Source organism: Pelophylax lessonae (genome assembly GCF_965119305.1).
Source record: "Pelophylax lessonae genome assembly, chromosome: 1".
Taxonomy (NCBI): domain Eukaryota; kingdom Metazoa; phylum Chordata; class Amphibia; order Anura; family Ranidae; genus Pelophylax; species Pelophylax lessonae.
The window spans coordinates 301,015,270-301,034,965 of NC_138768.1; the positions used below are offsets into that span (position 1 = coordinate 301,015,270).

Genomic DNA, 19,696 nt, shown 5'->3' on the forward strand with positions numbered 1-19,696 from the left:
CGAAACATTTATCAAACAAAAAAGAATTGGCCGAAAATGTTAAAAAATTTTGATTTTTACATTTTTTTGGGGGGAATTTCATATAAAAAAATGTGAAAAATATTGTTATTTTTGCAAAATTGCACAGGTGATCAAATACCACCAAAAGAAAGCTCTGTTTGTGGGAAAAAAGGACGTCAAATTCCTTTAGGTACAGCGTCGCACAACCACGCAATTGTCCGTTAAAGTCACGCAGTGCAGAATCGCAAAATAGGCCCTGGTCAGGAAGGAGGTAAAATCTTCCGGGGCTTAAGTGGTTAAAAGTAAAAAAAAAATTTGTGTCTTAAGTTGTGCCAACCTGAAGACTTTTTCTTCACTGTTATACAGAATAATAAAGAACAACTCGGTGTAGGACAAAATCAATTTGGCCCATGTTTCATACAGAAGAGTATAATTTTATTTAATGCCACGTCAGCATCTGTGGCTATTTTAATGGCAAATACTGAATCAGTATATCAGTAATCAGTATACAGAGGTTTACTTCTTCTGAGAGATATTAAAGGAATACTCTAACCACCATGACCACTTCAGTGATTTGTAGTGGTCATGGTGGTAGGAGTCAGAAACACTGCACATGCTGGGGTATTTACAATTATGTGCTGGGGGCTAGTACCTAACACCCCTAGCACATGTGACTTACTGCTGGCGGGTACTTGATTGGACTGTTCCTTGATCTATTCTACATAGATTTTTTTAAATTAAAGGCATTGTGCACTTTCAAATTGTTTTTGTTAACTAGGTATTAGTGTAGTTATATTGAGGCTACTTTTTGTATTAGCTCACAAGTTGTGGCTACTTTTTGTACTGTCATAGCTTTTCAATTCCCAAGTTATGTCCATGTATTTGTTCATCTAGCTGGTCATGTGACTTGTTAGTGTTACAAGGTCTCAGGTGTGAATGGGGAGCAGGTGTGGTAAATTTGGTGTTATCGCTCTCACTCTCTCTTACTGGTCACTGGAAGTTCAACATGGCACCTCATGGCAAAGAACTCTCATAAAGATGCTAGAGGCAGTGTACAGCGTACCAAATAAGTTTATCTTGGTCTCATCAGACCACAGGACATGGTTCCAGTAATCCATGTCATTAGTCTGCTTGTCTTCAGCAAACTGTTCGCGGGCTTTCATGTGTAGCATCTTTAGAAGAGGCTTCCTTCTGGGAGGACAGCCATGTAGACTAATTTGATGCAGTGTGCGGTGTATAGTCTGAGCCCTGACAGGCTGACCCCCCACCCCCTTCAACCTCTGCAGTAATGATGGCAGCACTCATACATCTATTTCCTAAAGACAACATCTGGATATGATGCTGAGCATGTCCACTCAACTTCTTTGGTCGACCATGGTGAGGCCTGTTCTGAGTGGAAGCTGCCTTGTTAAACAACTGTATGGTCTTGGCCACCGCGCTGCAGCTCAGTTTCAGGGTCTTGGCAATCTTCTTATAGCCTAGGTCATCATTATGTAGAGCAACAATTCTGTTTTTCAGGTCCTCAGTGAGCTCTTTGCCATGAGGTGCCATGTTGAACTTCCAGTGACCAGTATGAGAGGAGAGAGAGAGAAATAATATCCAAATTTAACACACCTGCTCCCCATTCACACCTGAGACCTTGTAACACTAATGAGTCACATGACACCGGGGAGGGAAAATGGCTAATTGGGCCCAATTTTCACATAAGGGTGTACTCACTTTTTGTTGTCAGCAGTTTAGACATTTTTGGCTGTGTGTTGAGTTATTTTGCGGGGACAGCAAATTTACACTGTTATGCGAGCTGTACACTCACTACTTTACATTGTAGCAAAGTGTCATTTCTTCTGTGTTGTCATATGAAAAGATATAAAACATTTACAAAAATGTAAGGGATGTACTCACTTTTGTGAGATACTTTATGAATATGAGTTTGGGACATTAGATTATGTTAGTACCTAAAATAAATAAAGTGTCAGTTCTTAAACTACAGACAGAGGTCATGCATTAACCTGTGCAGTGCCATGTTGCATGCCTCATGTTTCTACAAAAACAGAAACTTCTGGCACCAGAATGTGAAGATTTAAGCTGGCCATAGATATTTCAATTGAAAGTTCTGAGAAAAGCATTTTCCCAGAAAGTTTATTCATTTTACTTATTTTTAGTAGGTAAAAGGAGCAGGATGGAAATCTTTTTTCAAACGCAAACAGAAACTTCTGACACCAGAATGTGAAGATTTACTTTACTATAGACTGTATGTACAGAGCAACAAATGACACCATAAAACGACTTGATCAATGTACATCTTTCACAAGAGTGGACCAATCGGATTCGCCTGTCAGTTTTATAGGAGGACCCAATCAGGCCATCTATTGCCCTCTAGGGAGCAGCCAATGTCAACCGACATGTGTCTGTTGACACCCGCCGACGAGTGATCCAATCCTGTTCCCCGTCTGTCTGGCAGATCAGATGACAGTCGGATGAAAACGGACAGGCGGCCTGTTTCCATCTGACCGCCCATAGAGGAAAGTGGGCTGTGTCCGCATAAGCAGAACGGACACGGACTTGTCATTTGCCAGCTCAGCGGGGATCAGCGGAGAGATTCCCTGCTGAGCATACGGATCTGCTGGCGGACACTGCCAGTGAGAAAAGAACCTTATGCAGGTAAAAACACAGGGGGTATGTATAAGAACATGTAGTATTTTGCAACATTTGGCCCAGGTCTGTGTGGCACAGTAACACAGTAACACAGTTTACTATGCTTCAGTTATGAATGAAAAAACTAAGTCTGTTTACTTTATTCATTTAGAAAAGGAAGGCACTAGTAGATGACTTATTTACTAGCCCCTTCCCCCACTCTCCATTCTGAAACATCCCCCACAGCAGCCGGGGGGAGAGGAGGGAAGCCAATAGCACTGCTGGGTGGGGACCAAACACGGGGGGAAGCCTGGGCAGTAGGGGAAATTGGCACTGCACGTAGTGATTAGGGTGTGCCCAGGCAGGGCCGGCGCTCCCGCTAGGCAAATTAGGCAGCCACCTAGGGCGCACTTATGGGCACTGATAGGCGGCACTGGTGGGCACTGATCAGGAGGCACTAATAGGCACTGATTAGCAGCACTGGTGGGCACAATGGTTCTCAACCATCCTAATGCTGCGACCCTTTAATAAAGTTCCTCATGTTGTGGTGACCCCCCAAACCATAAAATTATTTTTGTTGCTACTTCATAACTGTAATTTTGCTACTGTTATGAATCGTAATGTAAATATCCAATATGCAGGATGTATTTTCATTGTTACAAATTGATGCAGGGGATGCAGGCATGGTACAGGAGATGCAGGGGCAGCGGGCATGGTGCAGGAGATGCAGAGGCTGCAGGCATGATGCAGGGGCTGTGGGAATGGTGCAGGAGATGCAGGAGCTGCAGGCATGGTGTAGGAGATGCAGGGGCAGTGGGCATGGTGCAGGGGCTGCGGGCATGGTGCAGGAGATGCAGAGGCTGCAGGCATGATGCAGGGGCTGCGGGCATGGTGCAGCAGATGCAGGGGCTGCGGGCATGGTGTAAGAGATGCAGGGCTGCGGGCATGATGCAGGGCTGTGGTACATGCAGAGCTGTGGGCATGGTACAGGAGATGCAGTGCTGCGGGCATGGTACAGGAGATCCTCCTGGAGAATCTCCTGTACCATGCCCACAGCTCTACATCTCCTGAGAAGATGCAATGGCTGCGGAGGGGTCTCACTTACCATTTGGTGAGGCGCCCTGGCTTTACATTTTAAAATGGCGCTACCCGGCGCCAACACATCACCGCGCATGCGCCATCTGCCCAAGAATAGCCGAGCGTGTACGGGCTTTCCCGAGCGCCAGCAGTGCATGTGCAGTGTACCTGTCGGCCCGGCCGTTGGCATTTTTTTTTCAGGTGCTGGTGCTGTGGTGTGTTCCCTGCCTAAGACTATCGGAAATATGTGTTTTCTGATTGTCTTAGGCGACCCCTGTGAAAGGGTCGTTCGACACCCAAAGGGGTCGCGACCCATAGGTTGAGAGCCGCAGCTCTAACAGAATCCAGTTAACGGGTTTCTCCTTTTCTTCATGCTGACAGCGTGAAGAAAAAAAAAAGTCGGTAACCAGCTTCTGTTTACTTCCATGATCAGCTGTCATTGGCTGACAGCTGATCACGTGGCAAAGGGCTTGCTGTGATTGGCCCTTTACCCTGCTCTGTGATCAGCCGAGTCCCACAGACTCAGCGATCACAGAGCGCGTCGCACATGCACCTCCAGGGGCATGTAGGCCCTCCCGGAATTTGAAGCCCACACTGTAGCCTTCTTTTGGCTATAGCGCAGGGTCAAGTGGTTAAACAGTTGCCATGCCATCATCCTTAAGAAAAAAGCATGACATCATTCTTTCACTGAATATGGTCTTAAAATGTTAAAGGGACCATATTTGTATTACTACCAAAATGTATTCAACTCTGCATCCGTTTCCATAGAAAGCAGCTATTATTGTCCAATAACTTCCTAACTCTGGGCACAGCACCGTCTCTTCGGTGAATGGATGCTTTTGTTTGTGAAGACAGTTGCTAAGAGTTTAAACGCCTACTTTTCATAAACATCACTCCTACAGGACATTAAACACTACGCTATTTGTTGCCTCCCTACACAAAGCCAAGGCTTTATTTTCACTGGCTAAAGAAGAGATGAGAATTGAAACAATGTATGCTTGTTTCTTTATAAAGATCACAGGCTACATGAATATGAACAAGGAAGACATAAGAATTCAGAAGCAATGAGAGCTTTTCATCCTGCAGAGTAGAAGCCATTTTTTCTAAGAGCTCATGCACGCTGCCGCTCAAAAAAAAAAAAAAAAAAAAAGACAAATGAAAGCAGTAGAGTCAGACAAAGACACATCATTGTAAAAGGGAAGACTCTCCTTATTTAAAGTGTTACTAAACCCAGGAGCCTGCATTCACTATACCTGGTCTCCCACAGTACACAGAACATAGAAATGCAATTATTTTAGTAAATATAAACTTTTAAAGATCTCTTTCTTATCAGCAGTATATAGCAGTCTTGTGACTTCTATTAGTGTCTGGTTAAAGCTTGTAGGAGGAGTTTTTATTCTCCTCTGACTCCAATCCCCCTGTGACAAAGTCTATTGAGAGGAAACGTACGTCGGGTTGAAGGACATAGCGGTGTTGTCAGCAGGCCCGCCGGGGCGCAGGATGATAATTTCTGAATGCCTGATGTATGCATGAGTAGAATACTGTTTTTTTAAATAAATTTCTTATGCTGGGAAATTGCGCAGTGAGCGATTGTGTTCCTTTTTTATATATAGTACATGCCTGGTTAATGAATGATGACAACTAACTGGCCGCATTATTGGGTGATCTTTTTGATGACACATCTAACATACGGGTCCTGTGAAGGTAATGTTACCTGCATACCCACAGTGGGGGGGGGGGGGGTGTCCCACTAATGCATAGCTAGACCTCATTTGGGGTCTTCTCATCTGGTAAGCATGCATTTATTTATATATATGGTGAAGCACAGTCACGGGATAACTTGGTGCACTTTTAGGCTCTAATTAAGCAGGTGTAGAGGACCTGTGTCACATCAGAATTTGGAATTGTGATTCCTCTGTCTATATCATGTACAAATTTTATGCCACATTTGAAGATTTGTCATTTTGAATTAACATTATTTGAGTTTTTTTATGTTTTGCACAGAATAATTGGCACTTTAAAGAGGTTGTAAACCCATTTTTTTTTGGAACCTGAAAGACAAACACATAATGAGCTAGTATGCATCGCATACTAGCTCATTATGAAATACTTACCTTAGAACGAGCCCCCGCCGTGCCGCCCGCTTACCTGTGTGACGGGCGACATGTCCAGTCGCCCGTCTTCCGGGATTGCGGCATCCGGCCATCTGATTGGCCGGAGCCGCGGTGACATTACTCCCGCGCACGCAGCGGCCGTTCCTTCAGAGCGCATGCGCCAGTGACGTCACTGGCTGCATGTAAGGTAAATATCTCCTAAACGGTACATGTTTAGGAGATATTTACAGTACAAATAGGTAAGCCTTAATATAGGCTTATCTATAGGTACAAGTGTCAGAGGAGGGTTTACTTCCTCTTTAATTGAAAATATCCAATCTGTATACCTTACTTGCTACTTTATTAAATAATATAATTTATGAATGCAGATGTTTACAGCTTTACATGTGTACATGGATGAATTTTCTTTTTTTTTTTCTCCCAGCGGCGTGCGCTCGCTCCCAGCAGCGCGGGCTCGCCCCCTAGCTCCTTCCAGGCAAGTGACGTACCGATATGTGACTCGGAGAGCCACTCTGCCGACGTATATATAAAGTATACGGTGGACAAGTGGTTAATTTACTTGGTAAACATGATAGCAATAAGTTAACTATGAAAAATAAAAACCTTGCCTCGTAAATAAAATGTTTTGCATCGATACCAAAGCTAATGCATTCAGATTTAAATGGCTATAATATTTTATTGTAAATGGCAATAACCATATAAATGAAGGTTAATATAACCTTGACTGATTTTAGTGCACACACAGCACTTTTATGTCTCCAAGTAAGTTGATTATTAAACTCATGGGAGTTGATTTACTAAAAAAAAAAAAAAATAGAAATATGGAGATTTGGAGGAGGCTGAGAGCATTAGAACATAAAAAACATTTTACTCTGTGTGATTTTAACAATAATCCCAGGTTCACACCAGTTCGGCTTTAAAATCGTGCTACTTCAGCGTGATTTCAAAGCCGCTGATCATTGCAACTTGGACCTCCGATTTCACTGTGGCTTGTGACTTCATGTCGCAATGAAATTGCACAAAAGTAATGCAGGAACCTTTTTCAAATTCACTGCGACTGAGTCGCAACAATTTGTACGGTTCCATTGCTGGCATTGAGGTATGACTTATCATGTAATTTTGAACAGTCAAATCGAATGACAAATCACACTGGTGTGAACCAGGGCTTAGCACGCTGTCAGCTTAACATGGGTCACGGGAGTGCAGAACGAACTGCATTCCTGTGTTCCATAGGAGAAGTACAGCCAAAAAAAAAAAGCTTTGGCTATACTTCTCCTTTAATCCTTTCAGGAATAACACAGACTGTGCGGAGAGAACACAGATTAGGGCAGAAAATAAAAGACAACTGTGAACTTCAGCACTGTCAGCTACTGAAGCTTTCCCTTTTAACTGAGCCAAGACATACAAGCAAGGCTAGAAATGCACACATTTTAATTACAGAATGTGACGTCGTTTTTGAGATTAAGGAGAGGGAGAGAGAGCTTAATAAGAAAGTGACTGCTCTGGGCTTCAACAAAATGGCAGCCTTTAGCAAGAAGAAACAGGAGCACTGCTAAAGGCAATTTACAGCACACACTACTTTTGGTAGTATAATTAATTATGTGGAATGTATGTTCCTTGCTAAGGAACATCACTTTTTTTATCAAGTTGTTATGGGTAAAGTTCCGCTTTAAATGCTGCCACAGTTCCTTAAGCGGAGTTCTGGCCTCAAAACATTTTTTTCTATAAAAATACCCCCGGGACAGTCAGGGCTAGTGCATTTCAGCAATGATAGCCTCTGATCTGTCCCCGGGTTCACTTACCTTTTAGAAGAAATACCTACCTTGAAAATGTCTTGTCCAGCATGCCCAGAAGTTGTTTAGCAGGAAATGACACGCCTGCACTGGAAGTGAAGAGCAGGGTCGGTGCAGGCGCATTGACTCCTGGGAGCGATGACGTTCAGCTCCCAGGAGTCAATGCCAGCAGGAAGTCACGGCGCGGGCCGTGGCCGCAGAGGGAGGAAGTGGAAGGAAGGTAAGTATATTTTCTTCAATAACAGGGTAAGTAAAGCAAAAAAAAAAATCGTGATTATCCAATTCTTTTTCAGGTTACTTAGAGCAAGCGGATGTCAAATTTTCGTTTTGAGGCTGGAACTCCACTTTAAGCAGTCTCCTCTACCTCAATTACCCACCCACTACAGATGTTAGGTTGGCACAGCATCCCCCTACCATCAAAATCAGCTCCAGCACTCAGCGTTTTATGACTACAGGCAGGCTGTAGACCCGCTCACTCCTACACCTGCATCAGTCACTCAACCAAAAAGAAAAGAAGGAAGGATTTGCCGATTGCAATAAAACGGCAACCAGATTTTCAAATCAGACTGAAATCCTTTTTAGTACATGTGTACTATTTCAGGTACAATTCAATAATTGCAATGTGGCCAGCTGACTTCAATGTACTGCAGCTTAACGTGTTTTTAAAAATAGATAATATATTTTTTATACATTTATACATTTTATACATTATTTTTTATATTTGTGATTAGTTACTTCATGTATGTTCCACCCTTTTGTCTATATACTACGATGACTCCCTATGGACATGTTTTAGGTCATCCAAGATCACTTGTTCCACACTGGTAGATTCCATCTGTAGCTGCAGGTACAATATTTGATATTGATGATTTATGCGTGACAAATAATATATACATACCAAATGGATTAGATTGTCATTATATTATATTACCCACTTGATTTCAATAAAAAAAAAGTAAATAAAAAAAGTGGCATACCTATTATTCCGGTGGGCATCAAGTGTATTCTTCAATCGCTTGCAAACAGCCCCATGCGTTGATGCTATCTGACACTTCTGGCTGTGTCAAATAGCGTGTCTCTTTCTGTTAATGTGAGTGTTCTGCTCTGCCTGCAGTCTTCTTCAGTGCTGGCGTCTAGCTTTTGTAGACTTATATAATACTATTCCTGAGACTGGGGAAGCTCAAGAGACAGCCCTATACAATGCAGGAACAACCAGAAGATTGCTCCATTGCTTTGGGCTTTTTCTTAAAAGGGTAACCCCATTTTTGTGGAAAAAAATGTAGCATATACAATTGCGAAACGAGTCATGTTGTAATTAATGGTAATAAAAATGTATTTTCTGTAAAATTCTAAGCAATAAGGTAACCTAGAGGCCTTCAGTACATGGTTGGTGTACAGCACACCCCCAGAAATGTAATGTCCTGCTTGTGTGATTGGCTCATTGATTATACTACAGGTCTGCACTAAGATACAAGTCAAATTTTAGGTACCCCCTTCTATAGGAATTTCAGTTTTGGGTAGATTCTCTCAAGAGGTTAAATACTCCTAAAGGTATGCTGACACTGCAGCTTTTCTCATTAGAATACTGAGGGTGTAATAGATGATTATAATGAACCAGTCCCTCCTCTTCAGAATCAATATGTGATCAGTTTGGTAAAACAATCAGCTTTTTTTTTACAGCAATAAAAGGTCTGAATCAGCTACGTTTGTTAAAATCTCTGCCATGTTCACATTGATCATCCAAAAGGGGATTTTTTTTTTCAACAAAAGTGGAGTTAACTATCCTAAAGCTGGCCATATACTCCTACCGGTAGATGTTTTTTCTTTGTTCACTGTTGGCTGAAAGAAACAAAATCTAACAGAATCCTCCATCCATGCTATACAACATTGTTTTTAAAAGAAGCAGTGATTTTAATGATGCTTAAAGTGAAACATATAAAATTTCTTTAAATATAGTGTTTGGGGAATCCCCTTAGTCTGCCTGTAAAGTGCCCCATCTGTACCATGTATAGAACCTGCTGCAGCAAAACTGACATATATAAAGATAAAAAAAGACATTTAAATTGCTGGCAATAGAATACCAAAAATTTAAAAAAAACGAAGTGGAGCCCCCTAAAATCCATACCAGACCCTTATCCAAGCATGCAGCCTGGCAGGCCAGAAAAGGGGGGGGGGGAAACCAGCGAGCGGGTCACATGCCCCAAAGGATCTGGTATGGATTGGGGGAACCCCCACGCCATTTTTTTTTCACATTTCTCTATTGCTGGCAATGTTTTTTGTTTTCATTCAGGTGTCATTGGGGAAGCCTGTTGACAGCTGATGACTCATCCGTTGTTAAGGATGCATTGGCTGGCTTCCAGGCCCACTCCTTAAAAACCAGCTATTTACTGTGCCCTGATTGAGCAAAGCTTTGCCCAATCAGGGCTTAGAATGCGTTGTGCTGCACGCTGTACATTGTGGATTGCTCAGCAAGTGAACATCCCACATGCTCCCTGAAAATCCAGGTGTATGTCGAATGGGCAATGTTTGGGCTGAACTTATGCTCGGTCCAAACCGCTCGCCCAACACTATTGGCTGACGTAACAGAGCTAGTCCAGGCTATGAAAAGATCCAGACCATATGGTTGGAATCCTTCCAGATGCCTGGACTAACAGTTGGCTCAGCCTCTCAGCGAGTCAGCTACTTCCGTCCCCTCCACAGGCAAGTGCACCTGTACTGGAAAGGCAGAGCAGAGAGCTGGTGACTGACAGTCACTACCCCTCTGCAGGCTGAAGACCGAGATCTGAGCAATCAGTGATATTTAATCACTCAGTTCATAGTCTTAGAGGCACCGGGGAAAAGCTGCAGCAGGGATCGGTGCTCCAGCCATCTAGGTGTGTATCCAAATGGAGTTTTACACAGGAGAGCAGTCATGTTGTGGTGTGTCCAACAGTGCCGTAATAATTATTGGTAGCCTACTGTGGTGCATATCATGAGGAGATTCCTTCTTCTGGGGCACACCGGGTTGGATAACTGTTCTACCTGCGATTGGAGTTGATCTATATATGTGTGTGGATGCAGTTGGAAGGCACTATTCTGATATTTAATGATAGCCAGTTTATGACGTCTGAGGGAGTTTGTTAACCTGGCGGATATATCTGGAGAATGTTAAAGGACAGTTCTGAAAACACATTTTACAGAAACCTGTTATTCCTTCCTTTATTAGAATTACAACAAAGCCTGATAAGAATTATGTCATATATAATACAATGTCCTGAAGAAGCTGCCAGTAACTGCAAAACGTGTTGACTTTGTAATATGTGACAGTGGTGTACAGATTAGAAACCTTCTCCTTGTTGTACGATTTATGATGCACTCTGTCTACTATTTATCTTTTGGAAGATTTTTATGCTATGTTCAATAGATAATGATTTTATTATCTGTTTTCAATCCACTGGAAATCGAACATACAATCTAAAGTGGTTACCTGAATCAGGCAATCTACTACTTGTAAGTTTGATTGATCACCTGAATTCGATCTTTTCGGCTATAAATTTACAACTTAAACACAGGTTATAGAAAAATGGATATAAAGCAGAAAATCTATTTTGTTGAAAGAGATGAGGTTTTTTCATAGGATTAGAGGAATGCAATTTCAATCTCATCTCCTTGTGGTCAAACAAAACCACTCATTTCCATGTTCAATTGCTCAGAATATCGATCCTGCTCAATCTAGAATGGTTGAAATTGCTGGAAAGTTGCCACCTGTAATGCCAGCTTTTGCCAATTTAGCTGGCTCAAAGAAGTTTGCTTTTAAGCCCATCTTTCCACATCTATATACATTACATTATATATTTTATAGAACCCACAAAAAAAAAGAAGAACTTCAGTTTGTTTTTGTTTTTATGATCCCCCTTCCTCTTGTTTAAAAAAATCTAAAAAATATGCCCCATTTCTTCTTACCTTGTCCATGCTCCAGTGAAACTCTTTTAATCATGAATAGGGAGAGTAAGGAAGAGGGAGGCTAGAGATGGGGAGAACATTTTTTCCCGACTGAACATAGTCTAACATTAACCAGATGAGGGTTGGTTGGGTGAAATAGGCATCGGTGGAATTGCCGGGTGGGTGAGTGAAAGAAGGAAAGCCAGGTGGTAGCAGAGAAGAAAAGGAGGTTGAAGTAGGGTGTGGGGGGTTTGATGTAGAGAGAGGTGAGAGTGAAAATTTGAGTTAGCTGAGTCCAGCTAAAGACGTTAACCTTCATTGGAGTGAAGAAGCAAACGCAGTAATTACAGGTCTTTCTATATGGTTGAAATTATTCTAATTGTGATTGTAAACAAACTTTAGTAGTTGGTAAAATTGAAGTGTGTATGGTCAGCATTAAGGTTTCTTTTCACTAAGTGGTAAAGGGAGCAGGGAAAAGGTGGTTCTAACCATTGCCGCCATGCACCTCCTAAGCAGTGGGTCTAACTGTGGTTGGTAGGTGATGGGGAGCGCTGTGGTGCAGCAGTTAGAATACTACAGACAGTGTTTGGCTCTATTTTCTGTTTTCTGTTATTTCCCTCGACTAAAGATCAGTCTAAAAAGAACACTACCTGAACAACATATTGTACTGGATAATGTCCAGCATTTAACACAGTTTGAATGTAGCATAAGTTGGTCATAAAGCATTAGGAAAGCTTCTTACTACTATTTATTACCAGTTAAAATGTCTAGCAGACACATTCTAATCATTTAGCCCAGGTTCACACTATGAACCACATGTGAATCGCACAACAACAGCACCCCGTTCCTGTTTAATTTACATACAATTCAGTGCAATGCGATGGGCAATGGGCTCAAATCTCACTGCATCACACCAAAGACGTGCATGCAGCAACTGCATTGCCTCCAGATCATACGGTACTTTTGTACTTTAGTACCGGCGCAATTCAGTGCCATCAAATGTATTGCCTTTGGGCTCTGCCTGCGTTTGGGCTATTGTTAAGATTGCCCTGACACCCGCAGCAGATCACAAGGGCAATGCGATTTATATACAGTGTGGGAAATGAGCATGGATTGCGGGATTTCCCGCACCGCATTAGTATAAACCTAGGCTTGCTGATGCTATCTGTTTGGTAAGCAGTCGAACAGTCATTGAGTTCCTTCCCTAACTAATATGTAACGAAAAACTCAGTCTAGTTCATTGAAAATTGTTGACTTACACAATTTACAATTCCATAAAAATATGGTTAAAACAGGACACTAGCAGCTAATGTTTACCAAATTAATACATCTAAAAGATTTAAAACCTCATTAAGCTATAGCATCATAGATCACCAAATAAACCTAATAAAGTTTTCTGAAGCACCAAAAGTGACAAGGTTTACAGCAACATCTCACCCCAATAAATCTCCTAACCAGAGTTTTAGGGAAAGAAAAGAACTCACCTGGGAGTTAGGAGAACACAGGAGAAGGTTGTAAGTGGCACTGTGTTCTATTTATGTACAACTAATTAGAACTACCAAAGGTTGAACTGTAAAAGTGGGCAAAGGTTCTTCTGGTCACGTGTCATGGTCTATTACATATAAAGAGTGGCACAGAGGGAAATGAAAATCATCAAATGAATCACTAAGCCACTAGATGTCAGAATGTTTTGTATGCATTTTTTCAGGTAATGACCATTAGATAAAGCCATATGCCAAAGGTTCCCATGTGCAACGATTTACTGTATCTTAGGAGAAGTGATATTGTCAATTCACCTTGCAACAACCGGAGGGCCTGAGCAGAAGGACAAATGCAGTGATTTAGTTGCATTCAGCTTGCATTTGAGGTCAGTTGAGTTGGCTTTGGACCTCCTGATGTTTACTTGACCTCTTAAAATACATCCAAATGCTTTTGTATTCACATTGATGTGTACAGTGAGGATGGCAATTCTGAAATCTTTACAGGCCAAAGCACCTTTAGCCCACCTTTGATCATATCTTCTGCATGATGGATGGTCAGATGAATCTCTTGCAATCTTCGCACGTGGTCATGTGTTTTTCCACTGCTCCCATTGAAGGCTTTCAGAGCCAAACATGCTATAAAAAGATGCTCATGTACTTTTTCGAGCTACAAGCCTCAAGATCCAAGCAACGCTATGCTCAGGTGTGAACAAGCACAATTGAAACCAATGGAATTTTGGATGTTGAGAGTTTGATGCTTCAGACTACAAAACACTCAGGTGTAAATGGAGCCTTTGGGTTGTGTATGAAGAGTCCCACCCCCAGAGGTATCTGACAGTGGGCAGTCAAAAGCTAGGTATGGTGTTCTTACCCAGCTTGGCATTAATAGGATTTTGTAACCATGCAGTAAAAGAGGATGTCTTTTGTGTTAATAAAAAGTCATATAGGCAGAAATAAATTTTATTGAGGGAGAAGGAATGAAACCATTGCTTGGGGGATCAAGATAATAATTATCCTGTATGACACAATTCCTAAGACATGTGGCCCTTTCCAGCTAGTGAACCAGGCTAATAGTTAAGAATGTGACCCCTAAAGTCATCAGACACTGTGAGGAAATGCGTGTAAGGTAAATACAACGTGACGCGTCACTTCCTCTACTTGAAACGCAGGTGGAACACTGAAAGGCGTCCCTTCTGCATGTTACGTTTTTGTAAGTGTTTTGAATCTACTTATGAAATACCATATTAAATGAAAATACTATACTACGAAGAGCCACCTTGTTCTTTACATTCCATGGTACAATCTTGGAGCCAAACTGGATTAGTGGCATTTGTGGGGGATACCTATCAGAGTGGGGGAGACCTCATTGGTTGGATATGGTCATATAATTTTATTTTTGGTGAGTAGGCATTTTATATATCGGTGGTGGAAGATCACATTTCACGGTCCCTGGAGAAGTTGGAACTCTTCACGACTACGTTACCAATTATAGCTCACTGGTGTTAATGGACATTATTATTAGCAATTATTAGTAAGTGCCTGAGAGCGCGGTTTTTCATATAGTAATATTTTAATTTCACCAATTGTTAAGTAGGACATATAAAGAAATGGAACAGGGTGCCAGATCAGTTTGGGTACAAGCAACACTGTTTATTCACTTACATTGAAAACTCTGTTCTACAGATCCAGTGGTAGATGCAGGCACGTGCCTGATGAAGGAGGCAGGGCCTCGGAAATGCTTTGGGGTTGGTCTTGGTCCACTGTCAGTGGTGTTGAGAGGGCTTGAGATGCCACTATTCCATTCCGCTGTGAGTCCCTGCCTATGCCTTACAGCCATCGTCAAGTCCATCCTGATCTTTGAAGCTGTTTTTCTGCTCGTGTCTGCATCTACTACTGGAGCAGTAGACCAGAGTTTTACATGTAAGTGAGATTTTGAATAAACAGTGTTGGTGACTACAATTTAACTATTATTGTACTACCTTTAGAAATTTGTTTTGTACATACTGAACATCCACTTCAGTGGACCCAAAACTATGACACGCTGGTTGCCATAAACTGGCCACTGTAATAAGCCCCTGCTTTTGCCATTCCAGCACATGATAAACTTTAATAGGCAATACTGTAAGAAGTATTTTCTTGCCCAATGGTGCCTGTATAGTCCCAGACATGATTTAACAACAAGGAGTGGTGTAGAATATGGAGGGGCAAGTGATGACTATACACCAATGCCAGGAGAAGGGTCTTAAATTACTCAAGAATCAAATGTTAAAAGAAAACAAAATCTTTTGAACAACATTCGAATGTTCTGAGAAATTTTGTACAAATTTTCCAACACATTTCTTCAGGATTTTCTATATCAATATTCATCTATAGCCAGCTTAAACTCTACTATAGACTGTGTGTACAGGCCAACAAATGACCTCATTAAACTACATGATCAATTTACATCTTATGTAGGTAGGAAGCAGGGGTGGCCCAAGACATCGTGCTGCCTGGATCCAAGAATGAAATGCTGCCCCCCACCCCCTCCAAAAAAAATGCTGCCCCCCACATCCATTATTTTATATCATGATAATTAAAACTAATAAATGTATCAGGAAGTCAGATTTACATGCAACAGCTCCTTGTCTATATGCAAAATTATTACGTATCATTATGTTCAATTCCGAACCACAAACTCCAGTTTTATTTTGTGTGCCTGAATGTCTGACGTCAGTGCGCACACCACAATCATGTGAGAGACGTTCCCCGGAGGAGACGCTCCACCTCCTCAAACTCATCAGTTTGCACTACAGGCGGCAGTATGAGATGGGGAAATTCCGCACTTAAGGCACCGCAAACTGATGACAAAAAATCTTGGGCGTCAATTTGCTGCCCCTCTCAAAGTGCTGCCTGGGTCCAATGGACCCAGTGGGACCCATGGTAGGGCCGGCCCTGGTAGGAAGGCTTATAATTTCATTATTTACTGGTGTGACACAAACCTATTTGTAGGTGGTTCCAGCTTTTACACTGATGATAGGTCAGCCACACTCAGGGTTTGTTGTAAACCGGGGGTATGTACAGAGGTCAGTAGGATGTAGGGCAGTGCACAGATGTCAGTAGTAGTTAGGACATTGTAGAGAGGTCAGTAGTAGGTAGAGCAGTTTACAGAGGTCAGTAGGATGTAGGGCAGTGCACAGATGTCAGTAAGATGTATTGCAGTGTACAGAGGTCAGTACGATGTAGGGCAATGTACAGAAGTCAGTAGGATATAGGGCAGTGTACAGAGGTCAGTAGTATGTTGGGCAGTGTACAGAGATCAGTAGGATGTAGGGCAGTGTACAGAGATCAGTAAGATGTAGGGCAGTGTACAGGGGTCAGTAGGATGTAGGGCAGTGTACAGAGATCAGTAAGATGTAGGGCAGTGTACAGGGGTCAGTAGGATGTAAGGCAGGGGTAAGTTGGAGAGGTGTTAGTAGGGCAGAGAACAGGGCGTCAACAGGGCAAAGGACAAGGTGTCAACAAGGCAGTGCAAAGGGGTGGGGGGGGGGTCAGGAAGGCACAGTACAGACACGGGAAGGTAGAGTGGTAAGCACTTGATGGACATTATGAATAACATGATTTTAACTTGACTGCTTGATGCAAACTACTGTGCTTAGCTCCCTTCCCTCTGCTTGCACTATCGCACTGTGTCGTTCTATCTGCATTATGCACCCTTAGCTTGTTTGCATCCATCTGCTTGATCAGCTGAACTGCTTGCTATCTATCACTACATACTGTGAATGCAGCATTTATCTTGGAAGCAATGATGCCAATTGTGAATGGTTATCAATTGAACTTTTATTGACATAGAGGATACAGGGCCAAACTTTACATCATCACAAACTGTTGGCCCCAATTAACCTTGCAAACTCAGATTGTGAGGATTCTAAAGGACACCACTTCCATTCTCAAAGTCTCTAAACTGTGCACAAGCCACTTTACTACATTCACTAACCCATTGTGGGTCCATAATTGAATTCAAGGTGCTGTATACACCCAGACTGTCACTGAATATTTGGCTAAGCTCACATACTGCTGAGTCACCAATGACTACAGCCTCCAACACATTGGTTACCTTACCGGGATTGTTTTTAAATTATGTTTTTGTGTCTTCGTTTTTCTGTATATTTTTTGAAGATTAATAAATTCTAGTACATTATGCTGCATGGTTTACTTTATGCCTACTTTATACAGTCTGTTCTTGACAGCTGTATATTTCTCCTATTTTTCCACAGTACAGAGCAGTCAGGAGGGCATGGTACAGGGGGCGTCAGAAGAGCCTGGTACAGGGGGGTTTGGAGGGTATAGAACTGGAGCTGGGGGGCTGGAGGGCACAGTCCTGGAGGGTCAGGGGGGGCACGATACTGGAGGGTTAGTGGGGCACAGTACTGGGAGGTTAGGAGGGCACAGTACTGGGGGGGGGGGGGCATCAGGAGAGCGTGGTACTGGAGGGTCAGGATGGTACAATACTGGGGGTTAAGAAGGCACATTCCTGAGGGGTCAGGAGGGCATAGTACAGGGGTCTGAAAGGGCATGATACTGGGAGTGGGGGAGGTCAGAAGGGCACGGTATTGAGATGTTGGAGGGCATGGTACTGGGGGGGCAGGCACACTACAGGGGGGTCTGGAGGGTATGGAACTAGGGGTTTAGGAGGGCATAGTACTGGAGGGTCTGGAAGGTCGGGAGGGCCTGATATTGGCAGGGTCAGGAGGGCACACTACAGAGGTGTCAGAAGGGCATGGTACTGGGGTTTAGGAGTGCATGGTACTGGAGGTCAGGATGGCACACAGAGGGGTCAGGAGTGCATGCCACTGGGGGTCAGGAGGATATACAGAGGGGTCATGCGTGCATGGTACTTGGGGTCAGGAGGGTACATAAGTGGTGTCCTGGTGCAGAGCAGTGTAAGGAAGCTGCTGTGTCACAGCTACCTGTTCTGGTGCGCTGATCCCCCCACTCCTCCTCTCTGTTCACCCAAGGTCACCCATAAGCTTACTCACTTGAATGGAGAGGAGGGCCAGCAGGGATCAGCGCACTGCATTTAGGGGGATAATAGCTTGAACTTACTGTTAGCATATCATAGGAGGCAAAGGCATTCCCCGCCCAGCAGCCACACATGAAAGGGGCATCCTGCGGGGCGGGGAATGCCTCTGCCTAGACCCAGCTTTGACTGCTTCTCATCGTGCTGCTCATTCCTCCTCTGTGCTGCTCTGCCAATCAGTGGAGGGGTGAGGAGCACTTGTGGGTCGGCAGGGCAGGGACTTGATCATAAGCAGGGCTTTTTTTAAGCTGGAACTTTGTGGAACTCAGTTCCACCACCTCTGGCTCAGGCCCTCTGCTCCCTGCTCACCTTTATAATGGTAAACACAGAAGTCTGGCTTCTGTGTTTACAAGTGACAGCTTGTCTCCCAATGGCTCTTACAGATCTGATCTCCTGAGCGGACAAGGGAGATGCAGGTGCAGAGCAGATCATGACTACCCCCCCTGCAATTGATAGAGGAAGAGCCACCTACAGTGTGCGGGGAGGTAATAAAACTGGCTGGAAGCGTCCGTTTAATACAGTAACACGAGTAAGATATGTGGAAGATGTTGGAGCTTTTAAGGAGGGAGGGAGAAGATGGGGGCAGTGGAAGGGGTGTTGCATGCAGAGGTCAGAGCTGAAGACGGGTGAAAGTGAGATGTGGATAGGGGATATAGAGGTAAGCATCTGCGGAAGGAGGCTAAACCCTACACTATGGTGTACGTTTAGTAAACTGAGAAGTTTTCTCTCAGTTCAATTCTCGGCAGTTCTCAGAGAAAAAATATCTCCTCTGGCACCCAGTTTAGAAGGCGGAGAACTTCACTTCTCACAGGGTGATCAGAGGAGAAGTTTTTTCTCTGAGAACTGCCGTGATCTCTGTATAACTGGGTGGACTGCCTGTAATCTCACGAGATTTTGTGAGATTACAGGCACTGCTAAATTTAAAGAGTGAAACTAAAGTTTAAAAGAACTCGTAATGACATGTTCTGACACATGAAAACATATATATACACACACACACACATGCACGGTATATATACATACAGTATATAAATATATATATATATACACATACACACACACACATATATATATATATATATATATACACATACATACAGTACATACATACATACATGCCAATCTGTATGCAATTGCACTGTATGTTGGCAGATTGCATGCAGATTGTACACCAGACCACAGGCTATCGTTTGTGGTGTGTAGGTGTGGGGACAGTGGGAAGAGTGATCAACACAGGGGTTCTGGCTTGTAGGATAGCTGGAGGAATCCTAGTAGTGTGTGGTAATTGCTAGACTGCTCCCCAACCCTTAGAGTGCATCAGATTGTATGTAAGATTTGTATCTGCCTGTGTGTGGTCAGCCAGCTGGATTGGACTGGAGTCTCCCTCTAGTGGTGACCGAAGGCAGTGCAGGCTGTGAAAGTATTGCAACCAATCTAATTACTTAAGCCCCGTACACACGTACCGATCGTCGGCCGAACGATCGGCTGTCTTTTGTCCCCGGGCTGTCATGTCCGCTGAAAAGTGCAAAAGACTGCACACGAATTTTGTCCGCCGACTGCAGAAGTGATGTCATGTGATGGTTAACTTTCCCTGTGTTTTTTCTTTTATGAGCATGC

At 43.1% G+C, this 19,696-nt stretch overlaps 1 protein-coding gene across 2 annotated transcripts in view; it reads right to left on the reverse strand.

Annotated features, from left to right (window-relative positions):
• DAO (D-amino acid oxidase) overlaps nt 1-13,147 on the reverse strand; it is an 83,717-nt gene extending 70,570 nt beyond the window's left edge. Inside the window, exon 1 of one of the 2 annotated variants that reach the window (XM_082264210.1) lies at nt 13,024-13,147. The gene's annotated coding sequence lies outside the window, so the exon portion shown is untranslated. Of the gene's footprint in view, nt 1-11,560; nt 11,707-13,023 lie in introns of those variants that run through there. The other variant, XM_082264212.1, reaches the window with a different exon arrangement.
• Between the last annotated feature and the right edge of the window lie 6,549 nt (nt 13,148-19,696).